The sequence below is a fragment of the Bombina bombina genome, chromosome 5 (assembly GCF_027579735.1).
Source record: "Bombina bombina isolate aBomBom1 chromosome 5, aBomBom1.pri, whole genome shotgun sequence".
NCBI lineage: Eukaryota > Metazoa > Chordata > Amphibia > Anura > Bombinatoridae > Bombina > Bombina bombina.
In genome coordinates this window covers 469,368,606-469,389,540 of record NC_069503.1, presented here as the reverse complement: position 1 = coordinate 469,389,540, position 20,935 = coordinate 469,368,606, and positions in this window count along the sequence as shown.

Sequence of the window (20,935 nt, the reverse complement as noted above, 5' to 3'; positions counted from 1 at the left end):
GCCTGCAAAAATTTAATGAAAAAGCAGTCAATTTGAAAAAAGACAATACCCCAGGTAAGAAAAATATTTTCCTAAATATGTTTTTCCCCAAATATGAAACTGAAACTCTGCAAAAGGAAATATACATAAACCTGACTCATGGCAAATATAAGTACAATACATATATTTAGAACTTTCCCGTGAGGAAAACCATAGAATTCAATAGGTGATACTCCCTTCACATCCCTCTGACATTCGCTGTACTCTGAGAGGAATTGGGCTTCAAAATGCTGAGAAGCTCATATCAACGTAGAAATCAAGCACAAACTTACTTCACCACCTCCATAGGAGGCAAAATTTGTAAAACCCGAATTGTGGGTGTGGTGACGGGTGTATTTATAGGCATTTTTTCAGATTTGGGAAACTTTGCCCCTCCTGGTAGGATTGTATATCCCATACGTCACTGGCTCATGGACTCTTGCCAATTACATGAAAGAAAGCAATAATTTCAGATGTAGATTACAGAAAAAAAAACTGCCAAAACAAATAATGAAAACATTTGCTAGTTTGATAGTCTGCACATATTTAAGTGTTTCATGGTAAATTCAGGCATCTGATGATAGTGGAATATGGATAAAATCTCTCTTCATATTATGCTTATTTTTTGTTGCTCACATAAAAGTAAAATATGAAGTGCACAACGGTGCATTTTAAATTTGATTAGATGTGATTTTGCATTTAAAAAAATAAAATCATGTTGATGCGTCCTTCCACTGACATGAAAAGCAAAAATAGCTGACAATTGAACAAATGACAGTTATGGCAGCAAACATACAGCTAGATTACGAGTTATGCTTCATAATGATGCTTTTTCCCTAACGCTGCTATTACAAGTCTTGTCAGAATAGGTGTACCTTTTTGGCCGCCACGCAACGTCAGTACCGCACTTTTAAAAAAGTCCTTTTTCAATGGGACTTCCATTGCGCCAGTATTACGAGTTTTGCTGTGAGGCCAAAAAGTGAGCGGTACAGCCTATAATAACCAGATCTGTACCGCCATCTAAAGTCAGCAGTTATGAGTTTTACGCTGCAAAGCTGTAGCATAAAACTCATAACTAAACTGTTAAAAAGTACACTAACACCCATAAACTACCTATTAACCCCTAAACCAAGGCCCTCCCGCATCGCAAATACTAAAATAAAATTATTAATCCCTAATCTGCCGCTCCAGACATCGCCGCCACTTAAAAAATGTACAATAAATATACCAAATATCACAATAAAAAATAAGTTAAATAAATGTTATAATCAAATAAAAAGGGGGACACTTCTACCAAAACACCTATTACAAAGGGTAAATGAGCAATAATAAATGTAAGATTACTCAAAAGAGCCGATGCAAGTCCTGGATGGAGATGGATGGAAAAGCAGAACCTTAACCGCTAAATCCACCACCTCACAATACCAGTAGAGAACGCTCCTCCCCCAGGTGTATAGGCAGATGTAAAGACGCACAAGAGAGTGTCAATTCCGACGTACGTTTCGCTAGATCAGCTTTTTCAAGGAATAAAGTGCGCATGTCCGTGAGTCCTTTGAAACTTCTAATTGATGACAAACCGGAGATTTGAAGCCGTTTCCTCCATCTTGAAAATGGGCATCGTGTTTGAAATACAGCCATAATAACAGTCTCTGCCATTAAATTAGATCTCTTTCATGTTATCAATCAACATAAATCTTTGTACATATATGTATAATGGTTAAGGCAAAACAACATATTGCATTAATAGGTTTACACAAAATGGTATATATCTTAGTGTTGCTTGAAATGTAAATGGGAACGCTAATATAGCGCTCAACAGGATAGTAATGTTTTCCTTCTACTTTTTGCTTCCTAGTGATTCTATAATAAATAAATAGCTTGATTACCCCAAATATTATCTTGGAATTTATATGTTCAGACCCCGAGTATTTTCTTTGAATTTATACACATATATATGTGAACAGCATCATAATCCTTATTTGGTTGTAATGATACATATATAAATGTGTCAGGACATCTAAAAGAAAGGTTTAATAATTATGAATAATATATTCTCTGTATAAGATAGGGCAATAGATATTTAGTTGCATAAACACAAATGTAAATTTAGTAGTGTATTCACATAAGGGTTGAACATCGGCAAGTAGCAGGGTTAAATTGTGGATCATACCATAGATACATTATTATCTTTATATGATAACAAAATATATTTGTTGGTGGTTTTGAGTGTAAATAGTAAACACATAGATTAAAAAAAACTCCCAATTAGTATATGTAGGAGGGAACTGACCACACAATGTAATCACCTGGCTTTATACAGAAGAAACATGTGATGATATTGTCCACATATAGAGAACAAAATAAGAACATATATCGATCGATTCGGATTTTTTTGAATTTCGGTTCGGAGAGATTCGAATTCGGAAAAATTTGAATAAATTCTGTTCGGTTTTGTTTCGGATTCATTCGGATTCGAATACATTCGGCTGGATTCGGTTCGATTCGGTTCCTAATTCGGAATTTCGGTAAGTGTTAGGTGGGATTAGACTAGTATTATGTACTAAATTCGGCTGGATTCGGTTCGGTTCGGAATTTCGGTAAGTATTAGGTGGAATTAGACTTATACTGTACAATACTTCTGTAATCCATGGCCATCCGAATTTACCGAATAAATCCGAAGTAATTCAGGACAATGGTTAGCTTAGGTTTATTAAGACAGAATTTTATTTGGGGGGTTTGGTTGTGTGGGTGGTGGGTTTTACTGTTGGGGGGTTGTTTGTATTTTTTTACAGGTAAAAGAGCTGATTTATTTGGGGCAATGCCATGCAAAAGGCCCTTTTAAGGGCCATTGGTAGTTTAGTGTAGGCTAGGGTTTTTTTTATTTTGGGGGGGCTTTTTTATTTTGATAGGGCTATTAGATTAGGAGTAATTCATTTTTATTTTTGATAATTTTCGGGTAGATTAAGAGTTTTGCATTATGAGGGGTGCGGTGCTAATTTGCACGTTATTGTCACCGCTCACTTACATACATCGCTGGTATTCCAGGTTTTTACAAACCCGGCGTTAAAAGACAAAAAGTGAGCTTAGAGCAAAATTTTGCTCCACACTTCACTTCAATACCAACGCTGCTTAAGTGAGCTGTGAGCTGGTGTAACGTGCTCGTGCACGATTTCCCCATAGGAATCAACGGGGAGAGCCGGCTGAGAAAAAGTCTAAAACCTGCAAAAAAGCAGCGTATAACTCAGTAACGCAGCCCCATTGATTCCTATGGGGAAATAAAATTTATGTCTACACCTAACACCCTAACATGAACCCCGAGTCTAAACACCCTAATCTTACACTTATTAACCCCTAATCTGCCGCCTTCGGCATCGCCGACACCTGCATTATACTTATTAACCCCTAATCTGCTTCTCCGGACATCGCCGCCACCTACATTATACTTATGAACCCCTAATCTGCTGCCCCCAATATCGCCGACACCTACATTATTTTTATTAACCCCTAATCTGCCGCCCCCGACATCGTCGCCACCTACCTACACTTAGTAACCCCTAATCTACCGCCCCCAAAGTCGCCGCCACTATATTAAATTTATTAACCCCTAAACCTAAGTCTAACCCTAACCCTAACACCCCCTAACTTAAATATAATTTAAATAAATCTAAATAAAATTACTATTAATAACTAAATAATTCCTATTTAAAAATAAATACTTACCTATAAAATAAACCCTAAGCTAGCTACAATATAACTAATAGTTACATTGTAGCTAGCTTAGGGTTTATTTTTATTTTACAGGCAAGTTTTTATTTATTTTAACTAGGTTGAATAGTTATTAAATAGTTATTAACTATTTAATAACTACCTAGCTAAAATAAAGACAAAAGTACCTGTAAAATAAAACCTAACCTAAGTTACAATAACACCTAACACTACACTATTATTAAATAAATTAAATACAATTAAATAAATTAAATTAAATTAGCTAAAGTACAAAAACAAACAAACACTAAATTACAGAAAATAATAAACAAATTACAAGATATTTAAACTAATTAAACCTAATCTAATAGCCCTATCAAAATAAAAAAAGCCCCCCCAAAATAAAAAACCCTAGCCTAAACTAAACTACCAATAGCCCTTAAAAGGGCCTTTTGCGGGGCATTGCCCCAAAGTAATCAGCTCTTTTACCTGTTAAACAAAATAAAAACAACCCCTCAAACAGTAAAACCCACCACCCACACAACCAACCCCCCAAATAAAATACTATCTAAAAAAAACTAAGCTCCCCATTGCCCTGAAAAGGGCATTTGGATGGGCATTGCCCTTAAAAGGGCAGTTAGCTCTTTTGCGGCCCAAACCCTAAGCTAAAAAATAAAACCCACCCAATACACCCTTAAAAAAAACATCCGATGCGGAGCGGCTCCATCTTCAAGACATCCGACGAGGAGCATCCTCTTCATCCGACGGACTAACGACAAATGAAGGTACCTTTAAGTGACGTCATCCAAGATGGTGTCCCTTAGATTCTGATTGGGTGATAGAATTCTATCAGCCAATCGGAATTAAGGTAGGAAAAATCCTATTGGCTGATGCAATCAGCCAATAGGATTGAAGTTCAATCCTATTGGCTGATCCAATCAGCCAATAGGATTGAGCTCGCATTCTATTATTCTGCCCGTCTGGAGGACCACTTCTCCCGGCTTGGATGAAGACTTCTCCCGGCTTCGTTAAGGACTTTGGCCCGGTTGGATGAAGACTTCTGCCGCTTCCTTGAGGATGGATGTCGGATCTTCAGAACAGTAAGTCGATCTTCAGGGGGTTAGTGTTAGGTTTTTTAAGGTTGTATTGGTGGGTTTTGTTTTTTAGCTTAGGGTTTGGACCGCAAAAGAGCTAACTGCCTTTTTAAGGGCAATGTCCATTCAAATGCCCTTTTCAGAGCAATGGGGAGCTTAGGTTTTTTTAGATAGTATTTTATTTGGGGGGTTGGTTGTGTGGGTGGTGGGTTTTACTGTTTGGGGGGTTGTTTGTATTTTTTTAACAGGTAAAAGAGCTGATTACTTTGGGGCAATGCCCCGCAAAAGGCCCTTTTAAGGGCTATTGGTAGTTTAGACTAGGGTTTTTTTATTTTGGGGGGGCTTTTTTTTATTTTGATAGGGCTATTAGATTAGGTGTAATTAGTTTAAATATCTTGTAATTTGTTTATTATTTTTTGTAATTTAGTGTTTTGTTTTTTTTTGTACTTTAGCTAATTTAATTTAATTTATTTAATTGTATTTAATTTAATTTATTTAATTATAGTGTAGTGTTAGGTGTTATTATAACTTAGGTTAGGTTTTATTTTACAGGTACTTTTGTATTTATTTTAGCTAGGTAGTTATTAAATAGTTAATAACTATTTAGTAACTATTCTACCTAGTTAAAATAAATACAAACTTGCCTGTAAAATAAAAATAAACCCTAAGCTAGATACAATGTAACTATTAGTGTTATTAGGGTTTATTTTATAGGTATTTAGTTTTAAATATGAATAATTTAGTTAATGATAGGAATTTTATTTAGATTTATTTAAATTATATTTAAGTTAGGGGGTGTTAGGGTTAGACTTAGGTTTAGGGGTTAATACATTTAGTATAGTGGCGGCGACGTTGGGGGTGGCAGATTAGGGGTTAATAAATGTAGGTAGAAGGCGGCAATGTTAGGGATGGCAGATTAGGGGTTAATAATATTTAACTAGTGTTTGCGAGGCAGGAGTGAGGCGGTTTAGGGGTTGATATGTTTATTATAGTGGCAGTGATGTTGGGGACAGCAGATTAGGGGTTAATAACTGTAGGTAGGTGGCGGCAATGTTAGGGACAGCAGATTAGGGGTTAATAATATTTAATAGTGTTTGCGAGGCGGGAGTGCGGCGGTTTACGGGTTAATATATTTATTATAGTGGCGGTGACGTTGGGGGCAGCAGATTAGGGGTTAATAAGTGTAGGTAGGTGGCGGCGACATTGGGGGCGGCAGATTAGGGGTTGATAAAAATAATGTAGGTGTTGGCAATGTTGGGGGCAGCAGATTAGGGGTTCATAAGTATAATGTAGGTGGCGGCGGTGTCCGGAGTGACAGATTAGGGGTTAATAATTTTATTTTAGTGTTTGCGATGCGGGAGGGCCTCGGTTTAGGGGTTAATAGGTAGTTTATGGGTGTTAGTGTACTTTTTAGCACTTTAGTTATGAGTTTTATGTTACGGCGTTGTACCATAAAACTCTTAACTGCTGACTTTAAAATACGTTAGGAATCTTGGAGATAGAGGGTGTACCGCTCACTTTTTGGCCTCCCAGGACAGACTCGTAATACCGGCACTATGGAAGTCGCATAGAAAAAAGACTTTACGAAGTTTATGTAAGTCGTTTTGCGGTAAGGCCAAAAAAGTGTGCGGTGACCCTAAACCTTCAAGACTCGTAATACCAGCGGGCGTAAAAAAACAGCGTTAGGACCTGTTAACGCTGCTTCTTTACCCTAACGCAAAACTCGTAATCTAGCTGTTTGTTTTTTATTTTGTGTAATTTAATGTTTTGGTTTTTTTTGGTAATGTAGATAATTGTATTTTATTAATTTAATTTATTTTATTTTATTGTAATGTTAGGTTTTAGTGTAAGGCAGGTTAGGATTTATTTTACAGGTAAGTTTGTATTTATTTTAGCTAGGTAGCTAGTAAATAGTTAATAACTATTTACTAACTAGTCTACCTAGTTAAAATAAATACAAACTTACCTGTGAAATAAAAATAAAACCTAAGATAGCTACAATGTAACTATTATTTATTTTATAGCTAGCTTAAGTTTTTTTTTACAGGTACGTATTTAGTTTTAAATAGAAATTATTTAGGTAATAATTGTAAGTTTAATTTAGATATATTTTAATGATATTTAAGTTAGGGGGGGTTACATTAGGGTTAGGTTTAGGGGTTAATATATTTATTTAGTGTTAGTGATGTGGGAGGCCAGAGGTTTAGGGGTTAATAACTTTAGTATAGTGGCGGCGACATTGGGGGTGGCAGATTAGGGGTTAATAACTTAATGTAGGTGGCGGCAATATCAGGAGCGGCAGATTAGGGGATAATAAGTGTATTTAGGTGGCGGCGATGTTAGGGGCAGCAGATTAGGGGTGTTTAGACTTGGTTTTTATGTTAGGGTGTTAGGTTTAAACGTAACTTTTTCTTTCCCCATAGACATCAATGGGGCTGCGTTATGGAGCTTTTGTTTCCGCGATCGCAGGTGTTAGGCTTTTTTTTTGCCGGCTCTCCCCATTGATGTCTATGGAGAAATCGTGCATGAGCACGAGCACGTCAAAACACTGCTTGTATTTGGGTGAGGTATGGAGCTTAACACAACCATATCACCCACGCAAGCCGGGTTTTTAAAAACTTGTAATAGCAGCACTATAGGGAGGTGAATTAACAACGCTTTTGTGGCACTCGTTAAGTTCCCTATAGTGCTGAAAACTCGTAATCTAGCTGATAGGAAGTAAAAAAATTACAATTATGGAAAAAACAATCTTAAAAGCTATTATTCAAATCTAATCCAGAGCCTTCTTCCTTTTTCTTAATTGGAAAGGCAGTAATGTTATGTTATTTTTTATAGAATTATTTTTGTGTGAAGGAACTGGTGGAATCAGGGAGGGGTCTGATTGGGCTATAAGTCAGTTGTGTCATGGACATAGTGAGGCTGGTTGTGGAAACGGTTAAGGTAAGCTGGAGATGTGGCTGAACAGTGCCTAAATTCATTTTGTAAAATCAGGACAACTTTAGGTAAAGGGAAAGGGCTGCTAGACAGAGCGGAAGGGCTTGGAGCTCTGTTAGTTACAGAAAAAAAATAATGACAACAAATAATTAAACTGAAGCTAAAATCTGATTGATCCTTTGAGCCAATCGGTTTCGACAAAACATAAAATATGAAATTGCAAAATGTTAACGGAACAGTAAAGTTAAAATTAAACTAAATAGAATAGAATATGACATTTTAAAAAACTTTTCAATTAACTTCTATTATCAATTTTGCTTAGTCCTCTTGGCATTGTTTGTGAAAGAATAATCCTAGGTGAGCTCAAGAGTGTGCATGTGTCTGGCCATCTGGTAGCTGTGTTTATAACATTGTTTATTGTAGTGTTATACAATGTTGCAAATACTGCTCCCATATACTGCCAAAGACACATGCACGCTCCTATTGGCCTACATAGGTTTACTCTTCAACAAAAGATGCCAGGAAAACAAAGAAAATTTGATAATAAAAGTAAGATGGAAAGTCTTTTAAAATGGCATACTCCATCTGAATCATGAATGTTTACTGTCCCTTTAATACATGTTCCTGTACTTCTCTGAGTGTAGATTTTCATCTAAAATGTATTTATATTTAGGGGTTACTATCAAACCAACAGCTCCATACAATCTTTTCAACTCTATTAATGTACTTATATTTATTTATGCATGGATATCTATGTATGCATCTGTTGTATGTGCACATTTAGCATTTAGATTTTTATGGATTTGGGAGGCCCTAATGGTCAGATTTTGTCCTATGGCCAAATTCTTTCTAATTATGCCCATATTTATAGCATACTTCCCATTTAAAGGCACATTGAACTTAGTCAATTTCCTCCTGCAGATGGAAAAGCACATCTTAAACAACAAAAATTGTTTTTGTGTTTGAAAAAGGTTAAGTTAAAGATATTTTGATATTAAAACTAACAGGAAGTTCTCAACTGTTTCATAGGGTAGGAAATCCTTTGCTGATAAGAATCACTTCATCAACTCTATTGGTGGAAGGTGACACACCCCACAAGTAGGAGAACATAAATTGTTTATTTTCAGGCAGGAACATTTGTTTTCCAAAGCAAACTTTGATGTTCCTATATAAGATTCCATGGATCATCAGAAATTAATATATAGAGGCCCATTTATTAAGCTCCGTACGGAGCTTGTGGACCCATGTTTCTGGCAAGTTATGGAGCAGCGGTCTAAAGATGTCTGGCGGACCTGATCTGCACTGTCGGATCAGGTCCGACAGACGTTTGGTAAATAGGCCTCATAGCATCAATTCCAAGTTTAGTATATACACTAGGGGTGTGCATTCAGATGCATCCGAGTGCGGAAGAAGGTGACTGCTCATGCTGTTCAGCTCTTTTCAGAGCTGCATTTATTCATGTGAGACTGCAAAACACTTTGATCTATATTTGCACAGATTTTAGTGTGTTTCACTTTAACAAGAATAAATTTGGCTCCGAAAAGAGCTGAATGGCACGAGCGGCCGCATTCCTTTGCTTTCGGATGCTACTGCAGCATCCGAATGCACACCCCTAATATAGACTGAAGCTCAATAATAGTTAAAAAAAAAACCTCAAAGGTTTTAGAAACAGGGAAAGCAAATTGTGTTTATATAAAAATGACCTGCTTTGTAAAACTTACAATTGCTGATGTAAAACAAAGAAATTAATAGAGATATAGGGCATCATTTATCAAGCTGCGACAGCAGATATAGTGCCTTGGGGTTTCAGGCTCGTCTGAAACAATAGCTAAGTAGCAGCAGTCTTAAGACCTATGATAAATGAAGTCCTGAAAACAATGCTTGAGTTCATAGTATTACGGCTGCAATTTTCATGTGATAAATCTGAGTGACCGGCTGCTTAGAAGTAACAGTAGCTGTTTAGCGTAAATAATAATAATAGCCCGCCGTTTCCACCTAAAATACACAGTCACACTTTTGGAAGAAATTTTAAACTCTAAAGACCTTTGCTGTAGTTCAATCTAGTCAAATAAAGGTTTAACTGAGTATTGGGATAGCCTCTTAATAAACAAGCTAAGTGCATGATAACTTTTTCAGCCTGTAACACGGGTATAAAATCCTGTATATGTAGTGATTCCAAGACAGCGCTGATAAAACAGGTACAATACTTAGCTTGCAACAGTGTTTTAAATGAGTCAACAAACTCTCTTACTCAATGTGCCAGCCCCACGCCACAGGAGTGCGATCTGCTCCAATTGTGACCACCAGACACTGGTCAGTGTGAAATCCAGCAGAGCAATGGTAGTCAATAACCTCAGACGGTTTTCCCCTCCACCAAAACTTAATTCACAACTTGAAATGCGAGATAAAGTGACCATTCAAGACGTGTTGAAAATATAAAACATTCAATGCTTTATTGTAAAAGTTAAAACATAGCGAGCAACACCACGCCACACACCTCAGCTGCTATCTGACGCATTTCTTGCCGCTACACGGCTCTTCGTCAGGGATACTGTCAGCTGTTACACATTCATCTTAAATAGACCTGTTCGATATACTCATCTTAAATGAACAGACATGAACAAGAGTATACCATATCTCTAAAAAGGAAAATGGCTCTGTACAATTTAAAAGAACATAAGTATAACAGACGGAGTGCCTTCCTGATCTACTTACAACATTAGGATACCTACGCACAGTGGAGGCTCCTCCATTTGTGCAATGTCGCACGTGAACCCCCAGCCAGGGGCAAGGAGGAAAAAAAAAAAGAGAAAAAAAAAATGTTTTATTATTTATCCCCAAGAAAATTAATTGACACAGACACACTTATTATTTATTATTAATATAACAAGCCAGGCAACGTTAACTTGCAGCTAGAGGAGTAGGATGCAGCAGGAGGCAGGAGCTAGGACCGGGTGACACTCTCAGTGACTCAGACAGAGCACAACTGTATTTTGCTCTGCTGAGACACTGACTGACAGCTGACGTCACAGTCCTGTCCACCACCACGCTGTTCATCATAGCCACTCCTCTCCTCAGGCTCTCCGACATACTGTGCACTGTCTGCCACCCCCATCCGATTGCACGTGTGGTAAGAGAGCCCTATGCCTGCACAGTGATCTCTATGCATTCACTGTGCAGGCGTAGCTCCTCCCCAGCCTCCATGCCTATAGAGGCTTAATCGCACAGGCTGAACTGTGCGAGTTGGTTTCAGCCTGTGCTCTGTCTCCTCCCCCAGCCTCTGTGATCCTCTCTGATATGCTGGCACGCTGCATGTGATGGCCCCCACAAGGCTCCTCCCCTCACCTCCTTAGAAGTGTTTTTGGGCCGTTCAGAGCAGGGAAGCTAACTGTCCTGTACAGGGCCGTTTTTAGGAGCGGGCGGAGCGGGCAGTTGCCCTGGGCGCAAGTAAATTTAAGGGGCACAGTATAAACTCCCAGCTTGCTTGCTAAATTTAAAAATAGACAACTTTAAAAAAAGCCCATTTTGTGTCCCTAATATACCACTCCAGCCACATTAAAAGAAAAAAAATCTCTGTATTTTATTTTTAATCAGCCAGTATGCGCAGTAAAATTAGCGCGCCCGACTGAGCACTGATACTAATAATCACTTTCCACATGAGAGGATGATGATCGTACGTCAAAGCAGCATGTCCTGATCCTGAAGTGAGGTAAAAGGTTAGGCACACTATGGCTGGCCTCTGGGAAGAAGTGCAGGGATCAATTACAGAGAGCTACTCTTCTCCCAGCAGTAAAACCTTGTAAAATAAGTAACAGCTCTATAGAATGAGATACAAATGAAACCTGCTCAACGGAGCGCCCCTGGGGTATGTAAAAACAAATCCTGAGAATATGATAGGCACTAATAGAGTGAGGGTATTTGTGAAAAAATATAAATGATATCCTAGGCGGCAAGCAAATATTCCCAGTGCGTCTGCACACGCACAAAATAGCAACAGTCCATCCAATGTAGGGAAAAATAAGCGCTCCAAGCCCACAGATATATAAAAGTTCAATTTTATTCCAAACTTGTTAAAATCATACAAGATAGATTAAAAAGTGGTAAGCACAGTAGTGCAAAAACAGGTTGTAGGACAGGTGCAAAAAACAGCAAACGTTTCGTGCTCCATGCACTTGGTCACTGCTAATTGATGCACCTGTTCAGAGCTCTATTTATACCAAATTTCTTAAAGTGATATCACAAATTTTCATTAACCTGTACTTTGCCATTTTGTAAGGGAGCCTATGACAAGAAACATTTATTTACTTTTTCCTTTTCATGTACATAAAGTTACAATATAAATATGCAGGTTGATATTTGTTGGTTAAGGCGTGACTATGTTTTGTGAAAACAATCTATTTTGCAATATATTTAAATCATTACATTTATGAAAAGAAGCATACACATTGCTCTATGAGTCATTACCTTCAGTGTTAAATATAATCAAAACCATGTTTATATTGGGATATTGTTTAAACTACTCTTAATATAAAAATCCTTAATTTGAAAAGTATGAAATTAGATATGCAATAGATGAGCCTATGACAAGAGCCTGATTTCCTAAGACATCAAAATAAGTGTATGTATAGTAATCTATTTTCTCTCTCATAAAGGAAAAATTGGGTTGGCAATAATAGTGAGAAAATGTCTCATATCAACATATTTTCTTATTTCTTAATTCTTTTTAGGGGAATGAGCCCATGACAAGAGACATACCTATAAATATCTATAGAATGAGAGCAGACAAACTCCCCTGTCGAACTTAGCACAGACCTCAGAAGGAGGGGGGTTGGGCTTTCAGCATGGAGTATATATGTGTATGTGTGCGTGTGTGTATGTGTATGTACTGTATGTGTATGTATGTATATGCCTGTGTGTGCATGTATGTATATGTGTGTGCATGTGTGTATATGTGTGTGTATGTATGTGTGTGCATGTGTGTATATGTGTGTGTATGTATTTGTGTGTATGTATATGTGTGTGTGTGTGTGTGCATATATGTATATGTGTGTGTGCATGTGTATATGTATGTATATATATATATATATATATATATACTGTATATAAATGTATGTACATATATATACATATATATACTGTATATATATATATATATATATACACACACATTAAAATGGATGGAGCCATCTGAGAGCTAGTGTTCCCCCATCTTCAAAAGTCACCAGCCGCCACTGCCTAAGCGGCCGATAATATTATATCTACATGCTTTAGTACAGCTACCTATCAATACCTAATATTAATAAACGAAAAAATATATATGTACAAAGCAGAAAAGAAAAAAAAAGAAAAATAGAAAAAAAGAAAGAAGAAAACAGAGAAACAACCTAATTGATTTTGTGATTACTTAACAAATAGAGCAATGTAACACCGATAGCCACATTATATAAACAATCCCTCTCTTAGACCAATACCTAGGACACTGTAGTCACAAGCTAGTTAGAAGATTAGGAGACATAAATATATCAAGAAAACATAACAACCATACAAAGAGAATAAACAAAGCATAACATATTGCACCATATAGTTAAATCATCTCTGTTACTTGTAGTGTAGCTAAATCAAACCCCTATGTTATACTGTATTCTTCTATATTTCTTCATATATTTTATTCATGTCACTCATCAGTGCCAAAGTAAATCTAGGTTAAGTGCCCCAGTATTTATGTGGTTTATAACAGGGTGCCTCTTTGTTCTACGATTATTAGTGTACCACTACTTTAAACCTCCTCTAGATGTACTGCCAATAAGAAAACTCAGTTACCTGTAAATAGTTTAACATCCGATATTTAATTAATACCCAAAGGACTACCTATCTTAAGGGTATAGATCTGGTATACCTCTTTCTTGTCTAAAGCCAACAATCTATCCCCCCCCAGTGTTCAACTTTGGTACTTGATCAATAGCCTGAAATTCAAACAGCGAGCAAATATAATCTATATGTTCTTTATCATATTCATAATCTCCTCTATGAGTGGCAAAATGTCTAGCCTCTGGAGTTCTTGGTATTTCTGCCTCCAGTGATAAGAGGTGCTCCCTAACGCTATCCTTCAACATATGAGTCGTTCTTCCTGGATACTGGCTACCACAAAGTTTACATGATACAAGGTATATCACATATCTAGAGTTGCAGTTTAGGTGTTGGGTTACAGCAAATTTTTGGGGGGACTTATAGATCTTAGGCAAATGACTAAATACTGGTATTGATCGATTTTTATTCATTAGACATTCAGCTTGTGACCGTGTCAGAAAGCCACTATAGATTCCCCTATCTAGAAGTGTCCAAAGTTCGTTTTTGAATAATTCAGTAGTGTTAAGGTTAATCTTTCATAAGTCTCCACATCTGACAACTGTGACAGAGATTTTCAGAAAGGAAATATCGGGGAATACTATTCTTAGAGCAGACTCTAGTCACCCTAGGTGTGTTAAGAAGGGTATCCCTAAAGGCCAATTTATGCGCCTCCAAAGAAATTGTACAGACTAGAGTATGTTTCAGATACAGGCACATAGCCTGAAAGATAGGTTAATATCTAGAGGCTATAAGGATACTGAGTTGGTACAGAGTATAGGAGAGGTTCAAAGTATGGATAGGATTTCTTTTCTAAAGGATAAACAGAAAAACACAGAATTAGAAGAATATCCTTACCTTCTCTACGAGATACAGCAGACAATACAATGAGGTGTGTAACATAGTTCAAAAATACATACCAATATTAAAGAATGATCTGAAATTGCATGGAGTAGTGAAAGATGGGGTAAGGTGTGTATCACAAAAAGCCGAAACCATTGAGAATACTTTAAAAAGGGATTTTTCAACTAGATCTTTGCCTGAAGGTTCAGCATGGCTAAGGAAGAGGAGTGGCAATTTTAGGTGAGGGGGTTTACCATGCCAATCATGTAGCTATATAAAGAAGGGAGATAAGTTTATCTCCAATGTTATAAGGAATTTGCTGTAACCCAACACCTAAACTGCTAGATATGTGATATACCTTGTATCATGTAAACTTTGTGGTAGCCAGTATACAAATAGAACAACTCGTATATTGAAGGATAGAGTTAGGGAGCACCTCTTATCACTGGAGGCAGAAATACCACTCCAGTGGCTAGACATTTTGCCACTCATAGAGGAGATTATGAATATGATAAAGAACATATAGATTATATTTGCTCACTGTTTGAATTTCAGGCTATTGATCAATTACCAAAGTTGAACACTGGGGGGGGGGGGGATAGATTGTTGGCTCTAGACAAGAAAGAGGTATACTGGATCTATACCCTTAAGATAGGTAGTCCTTTGGGTATTAATGAAATATCAAATGTGAAAATCTTTACAGGTAACTGAGTTTTCTTATTGGCAGTACATCTAGAGGAGGTTTAAAGTAGTGGTACATTAATAATTGTAGAACAAGGAGGCACCCTGTTATAAACCACATACATACTGGGGCACTTAACCTAGATTTACTTTGGCACTGATGAGTGATATGAATAAAATATATGAAGAAATATAGAAGAATACAGTAGGGGTTTGATTTAGCTACACTACAAGTATCAGAGATGATTTAACTATATGGTGCAATATGTTAGCTTTGTTTATTCTCTTTGTATGGTTGTTATGTATTCTTGATATATTCATGTCTCCTAATCTTCTAACTAGCTTGTGATTACAGTGTCCTAGGTATTGGTCTAAGAGAGGGATTGTTTAAGTAATGTGGCTATCGGTGTTACATTGTTCTATTTGTTAAGTAACCACAAAATCAATTAGGTTGTTTTTCTGTTTTTCTTTCTTTTTTCTCTATTTTTCTTTTTTTTTTTTTATTCTGCTTTGTACATATATTTTTTTGTTCATTAATATTAGGTTTTTTACTTAATATGGCACCACTTAGTGTAGGGGCGGTATTAACTCTGAGCTGCTGTCGGTGCTTCCTGAAATTAGAGAAACTGCAAAGCAAGGTGCTCTTTACCATACGGCTGCGAAGTTACAAGAAGTGTGCTGGTGTATAGCTGCTGCGAGGAGAACGCTGCCTGTGAGAGAGCAAGCTGGTTGGCTCAGATAACCAGATCGTATCCACAAGCACACTGGTGTGCTCAGCCAAAGTGTGAGTACCCTGGATTAGAGTGTGCTGCATGTGTGGGGTCTTTTGAGCTGTCGATACACACAATGGTCGTCCCTTTCTATTTGTAATTTATACAGATCATTTGTTTCACATCGGAGGAGAGGATCATTTTCGCAGCCATCTGGAAACCGAATCCACCTGTTGGAATTTGTTGTGGACTCCTGGTGATCCATTAGACTATCTATGATAAAATTTGAACTATTTCACTATGCAATATTAATGAGGTGTCACTTTCCATTATTATTATTATTTCATATATAATAATTCGATTGCACTTAGTTTGTAGTATTTATCTATATTAAGTTATATATATTTTATTGTTTTTTATTTCACAGTGTCACCAGACATACTAGCGCCCTCTTGTGTGTTTCTACACATTTGTTTTTTCTTAGTTTGATACACATTTGCGCTCATGATATTTGTGTTGAGAGGTGCTGCTTTATAAATTAATATTTTTAGGGATACTTCACTTGTTTACACACATGTAATAAGTAGGAAGGTTCAAACAAATCACTGTTGAATAGGAGCAAATAACCATATATTATCCCCACAGGGATATACATCACACCACATGGTGTTTGTATATTATTAATTTTTGTAATAGGTATTTGAAGTTTTAGATGTTTGAATTATGCACTTTTTCTAACAGCGCCCTCTAGTGATTGTTTCACAAACCATTAGTGGCACTATATTGATGACAGTTTTGGTATTTGGTTTGGTGATATTGGAAACCTGTTGGATTTTGTTTCTGATCTTAATGATACTACTAAACACATTAAATTCACTCTTGAATGTAATGAGGAGAGTATCACTTTTTTTTAGATACTAGGGTTTATAAAGATGGTTGTGATTTACAGGTTGATTTGTACAGAAATAATATTAACCGTAATTATTTATTACATTATTATAGTGCACACCCAATATCCTTAAAAATGTACTACCTAAAAGTCAAGTTATAAGAGTGAGAAGAATAGTGACAAATGATGATGTAGTAGAGAGTATACTGGATGAAATGTCATCTCTATTTAAAGATATGGGTTACCCCGAAAGAAAAAGATAGATTGGTATTTTTATATTATTAACAAACGCTGAGACATTTTACAGTTTTGCATCCATAAATTACAGAATTTAAGCCACCAATGGCAGCATATAGAAGTTCCCATAGCCGGAGGGACTTATTAATACGGCCCAGAAAGAGTGTTGAAACTAAAATTTTTAACTTCTAAGAACAGTGATTGCTTCCCATGTTTGGGGTGTATCAACTATAATAGTTTGATATGTAGCCCCTATTTTTTGCCATCCACGTACTGGCAAAAAGTTTTCTATTAATTAGATTAATTAAATTATGAAAAAAATGGCTATTTCACTTGCAACACAGAATTTGCAATGTATTTACTTATGTGTCATTGTGGCATGTTATACATTGGTGAAACATCATGGATGAGTGATACATCACCTGTAGTATGTTATTTTTTTGAAGCAGATCATTCTGTGAGCCAGTTAAGGTTCCAGATCATTGAACATGTGGCCTGGATAGACATGGTGGGGGGATAGAGAATGGAGACTCAAACAAAGGTCCTTTTGGATTGACCATTTAGAAACTTGAGCCCCCTTGGGTATGACCAAAGATTGGGACCTTTCTATGTTTTTATAAATTTGTAAATTTGGATTGTTGTTGCTTTAGCTTAACAAGTTTTTTTGTTTAGTATGGGTTAACTAAAATTGAAGATGTCATAATCTTATTATTGTAGAATGGATATTTAAAATCAAGCTGTGTCATTGCAATTGTATACATGACTAAGGACATGTGAGTCTGAAACGTTGTATATATCTGTCTCACTTTTTTTAATAAATATTTTTATAACTATATGTACTACTGCATCTTGCCATTCTGAATTTAACATATATTATGGTAACTGAAATTCAAAGTTTTTCATATTTTCTTTGCTAACCTCTCTCATAAACCACTTTTACCCAGAAAATGCTACACAGAGTATAGTTTCACAGTTTATTCTTTGCATACAATGCTATTTTCACCTTGAAAAATCTTCAATATCCCTGTTTCTTATAGTTTTGTGTGCTCAACTACATTTTGTTGCTATATTGTTTACTATTACAAAGGTACAGTGTGTCCTATGGATTGGAATAGCTTAAAAATGGAAGTAAAAATATCTTTATGTTTTCTTATGGAAATTCTGATGGATTGGAATGTTGGACTGTAGATATTAATACTACATCTTATAAACATATATCATGTAATATTAATAGGTTGATCACAATCTTATGCTTGTTGTAGATAATGATATCTCATCCTTGGCCTTTATTTTAAAGGTATATGAAACCCCCAAAATTTCCTTCATGAATAAGATAGAGCATATAATTTTAAACAATTTTCCAATTTACTTCTATTATCTAATTTGCTTAGTTATTTTGGTATCCTTTGTTTAAAAGCATACCTAGGTAGGTGGGAGCTAGCAGCTGATTAGTTACGGCACATATAAGCATCTTGCCATTGACAAACTGATGTGTTCAATTAGGTCCCAGTAGTGCATTGCTACTCCTTCAACAAAGGATACCAAATTAATGAAGCAAATGTTATAATTGAAGTAAAAAGGAAAGTTGTTTTTAAAAGTATGCTCTATCTGAGTCTCTATCTGAATCTGTTTTTTTGGAGTTTTGTTTATGTCCCTAAGTGTGTTTTTCCAGTAATCACATTCCTTAAATGCTTCTGCTGTTAATACCCCTGAACCTCAAAATAGTTACCCTAGAAACAACACAAAATTGTTACCTTTGTGTGTAATCCAAAAAACAAATGTGCACATTTAATGACAAGCAAAATGTTGATTTTGTAGGTTTAGCAATAACATTGGAATAGTATGTTGATTCATCCGTTTAAATAGTGTGTAATGATGCTAATACGTGATGTGTTCAATTCGCCAAATGTACTCCAAAACCATAGATCTGTGTGTGTCTTTTTAAGGGATTTGAACCGGGTAATTATTGGTATAGTGGACATGTGCGTGTAAAAGTGCTTATTACTAATAATAATATTAATAAATAATAATTTAACTAATTGATTAATCAGGTAGCATTTGTATCCATTTGGTGGCATTGCTTCCTAAATTTATCCAATATGATGGGGAGTAATTTCAAAGTGTTTTGCCCATGCGCGAAACCAATTTTCGATTCTAAAACTTTTTATGGTAGAGGCTAGTAAATTCAAAATTGTTGTTTAGGGTTTATCAAGTCCTTTTAGCTGTTAAATTAGATACATGAAACATGGCTCTTTTAATGTGTCGTTAAGTAATGAGAATTTGGATTGTGATCTTAAAAACAGGATTAGTACATTTTACATGTTAAGTATAGGACCATTTTCACTGAAATTATAATGAAAAAAGTACTGCCACTAAACAATGAAAATGCTTGATTGTGATTGGGAGACATCAAATTGGCTAATCTACAGCCATTAAAATGAAGATATTTACCAGATTATTAGATTGAGATTAAGTCCTAAATTGTCAAAGGAAACAATATAAATTTACATGATTTCCAATAATTTAGAACTCCAGACTCCCCAGTTAACACTGCTATATCCCATAAGTCACTAGTTGTACACTCTAGTGACCCATTTATAACTGTCCCTAACTGGCCTTAGCATGGGAAGGAAACCTAGATTACAACATGGCGGCACCAATTGTTTTATAAGCACTAAAACTTTAAAAAAAACAATATATATTGGATCAAATAACGGTCTATATGACTGTGGATAGTCAGCTGTGTTGAAAGCAGCAGACTGGTCCAGAAAAATTAGTAAAGAGTGGTGGCCATTTTCTTTAGCTGATAGCAGATCATTTGATACTTTAGTAAGATAAATTTCTGTTGAGTGTTTAGGAAGGAAACCAGATTGAAAATGACCAAGTAAAGAGATGAGAGAAATTGAGTTAAGTGACTGTAGACTAATTGTTCCAATAATTTGGAAGCTAAAGGAATTAAATGGACATTAAACCCTAAATCAATTTTATAGGCACAGTATTATGGATATTCCCTTTTCTTGCTAGTCATGGAAGCTGTCATGTTGACATTTACTTTTATTGCATTCTAGTGATAACGTGTTTGCACATGTGCAGTGACTCTCCTTCAGATACATACAGTGTAACCTAAGTTCTAAAATGGTGGCACCCATCATTAGTGGGAGGTGCACAAAACCTGTGTAGTGTTTAATGTCCCTTTAAGGAGGCTGGCTAATATTTATAATGGGTGGTGGGGTCAAGCAAGGGCTTTTTTAGGATTGGTGTGATTAAAAAACAAAAGCTTGTGAAAAGAGACTGTCTGTACTGGCTTAGAAACAGGCAGAAATGTAGAGGTTTAAATGTTATAAAGTATATTAATATAACAATGTTGGTTGGACAAAGCTGGGGGAAAGTAAAGTAAAGGCATTATCTATCTTTTTAAACAATAACAATTTTAGTGTAGACTGTCCCTTTAAATGTATCAGGAAATATGCCAGAGGTGAGAGACAGGTTAAAGAGATGTTACTGCAGGGGTTAAAGAAGCAAAGAGAGAGGTAAGAAGACTTGAAGGAATGGGGTTAAAGGGTCAGGTTGTGAGATGAGAAGATAGGAGTGTGAAGACTTCTTCCTCTTTTACAGAAGATAAGTAACAGAGAGTTTCATTAATATAAGGGGTGGGTTGTAGATCTGGCTTTGAGGAATGTGAGGGAGAGATGTTTATTCTAATTGTGTACATTTTATATTTTAAGTGATCAGCAATAATCTAAACAGTAAGTTTGATAGTGGGTGAAGGTGAAAGCGGACGCAGGAGGGAGTTAAAGGTTGAAAACATTTTTTGGGGTTGGATGAATGAATTGACACAAGGGAGAAGAAATAGAGTGTGGCTATGTTGAGGGCACAGTTGTAGTAATGGAGGATGAATTTATAATGCAGAAAATCAGCACGGGTGCATGTTTTTCTCCACTGACGTTCAGCAGTCTCTGAATATTTCTGAAGATAGTCTG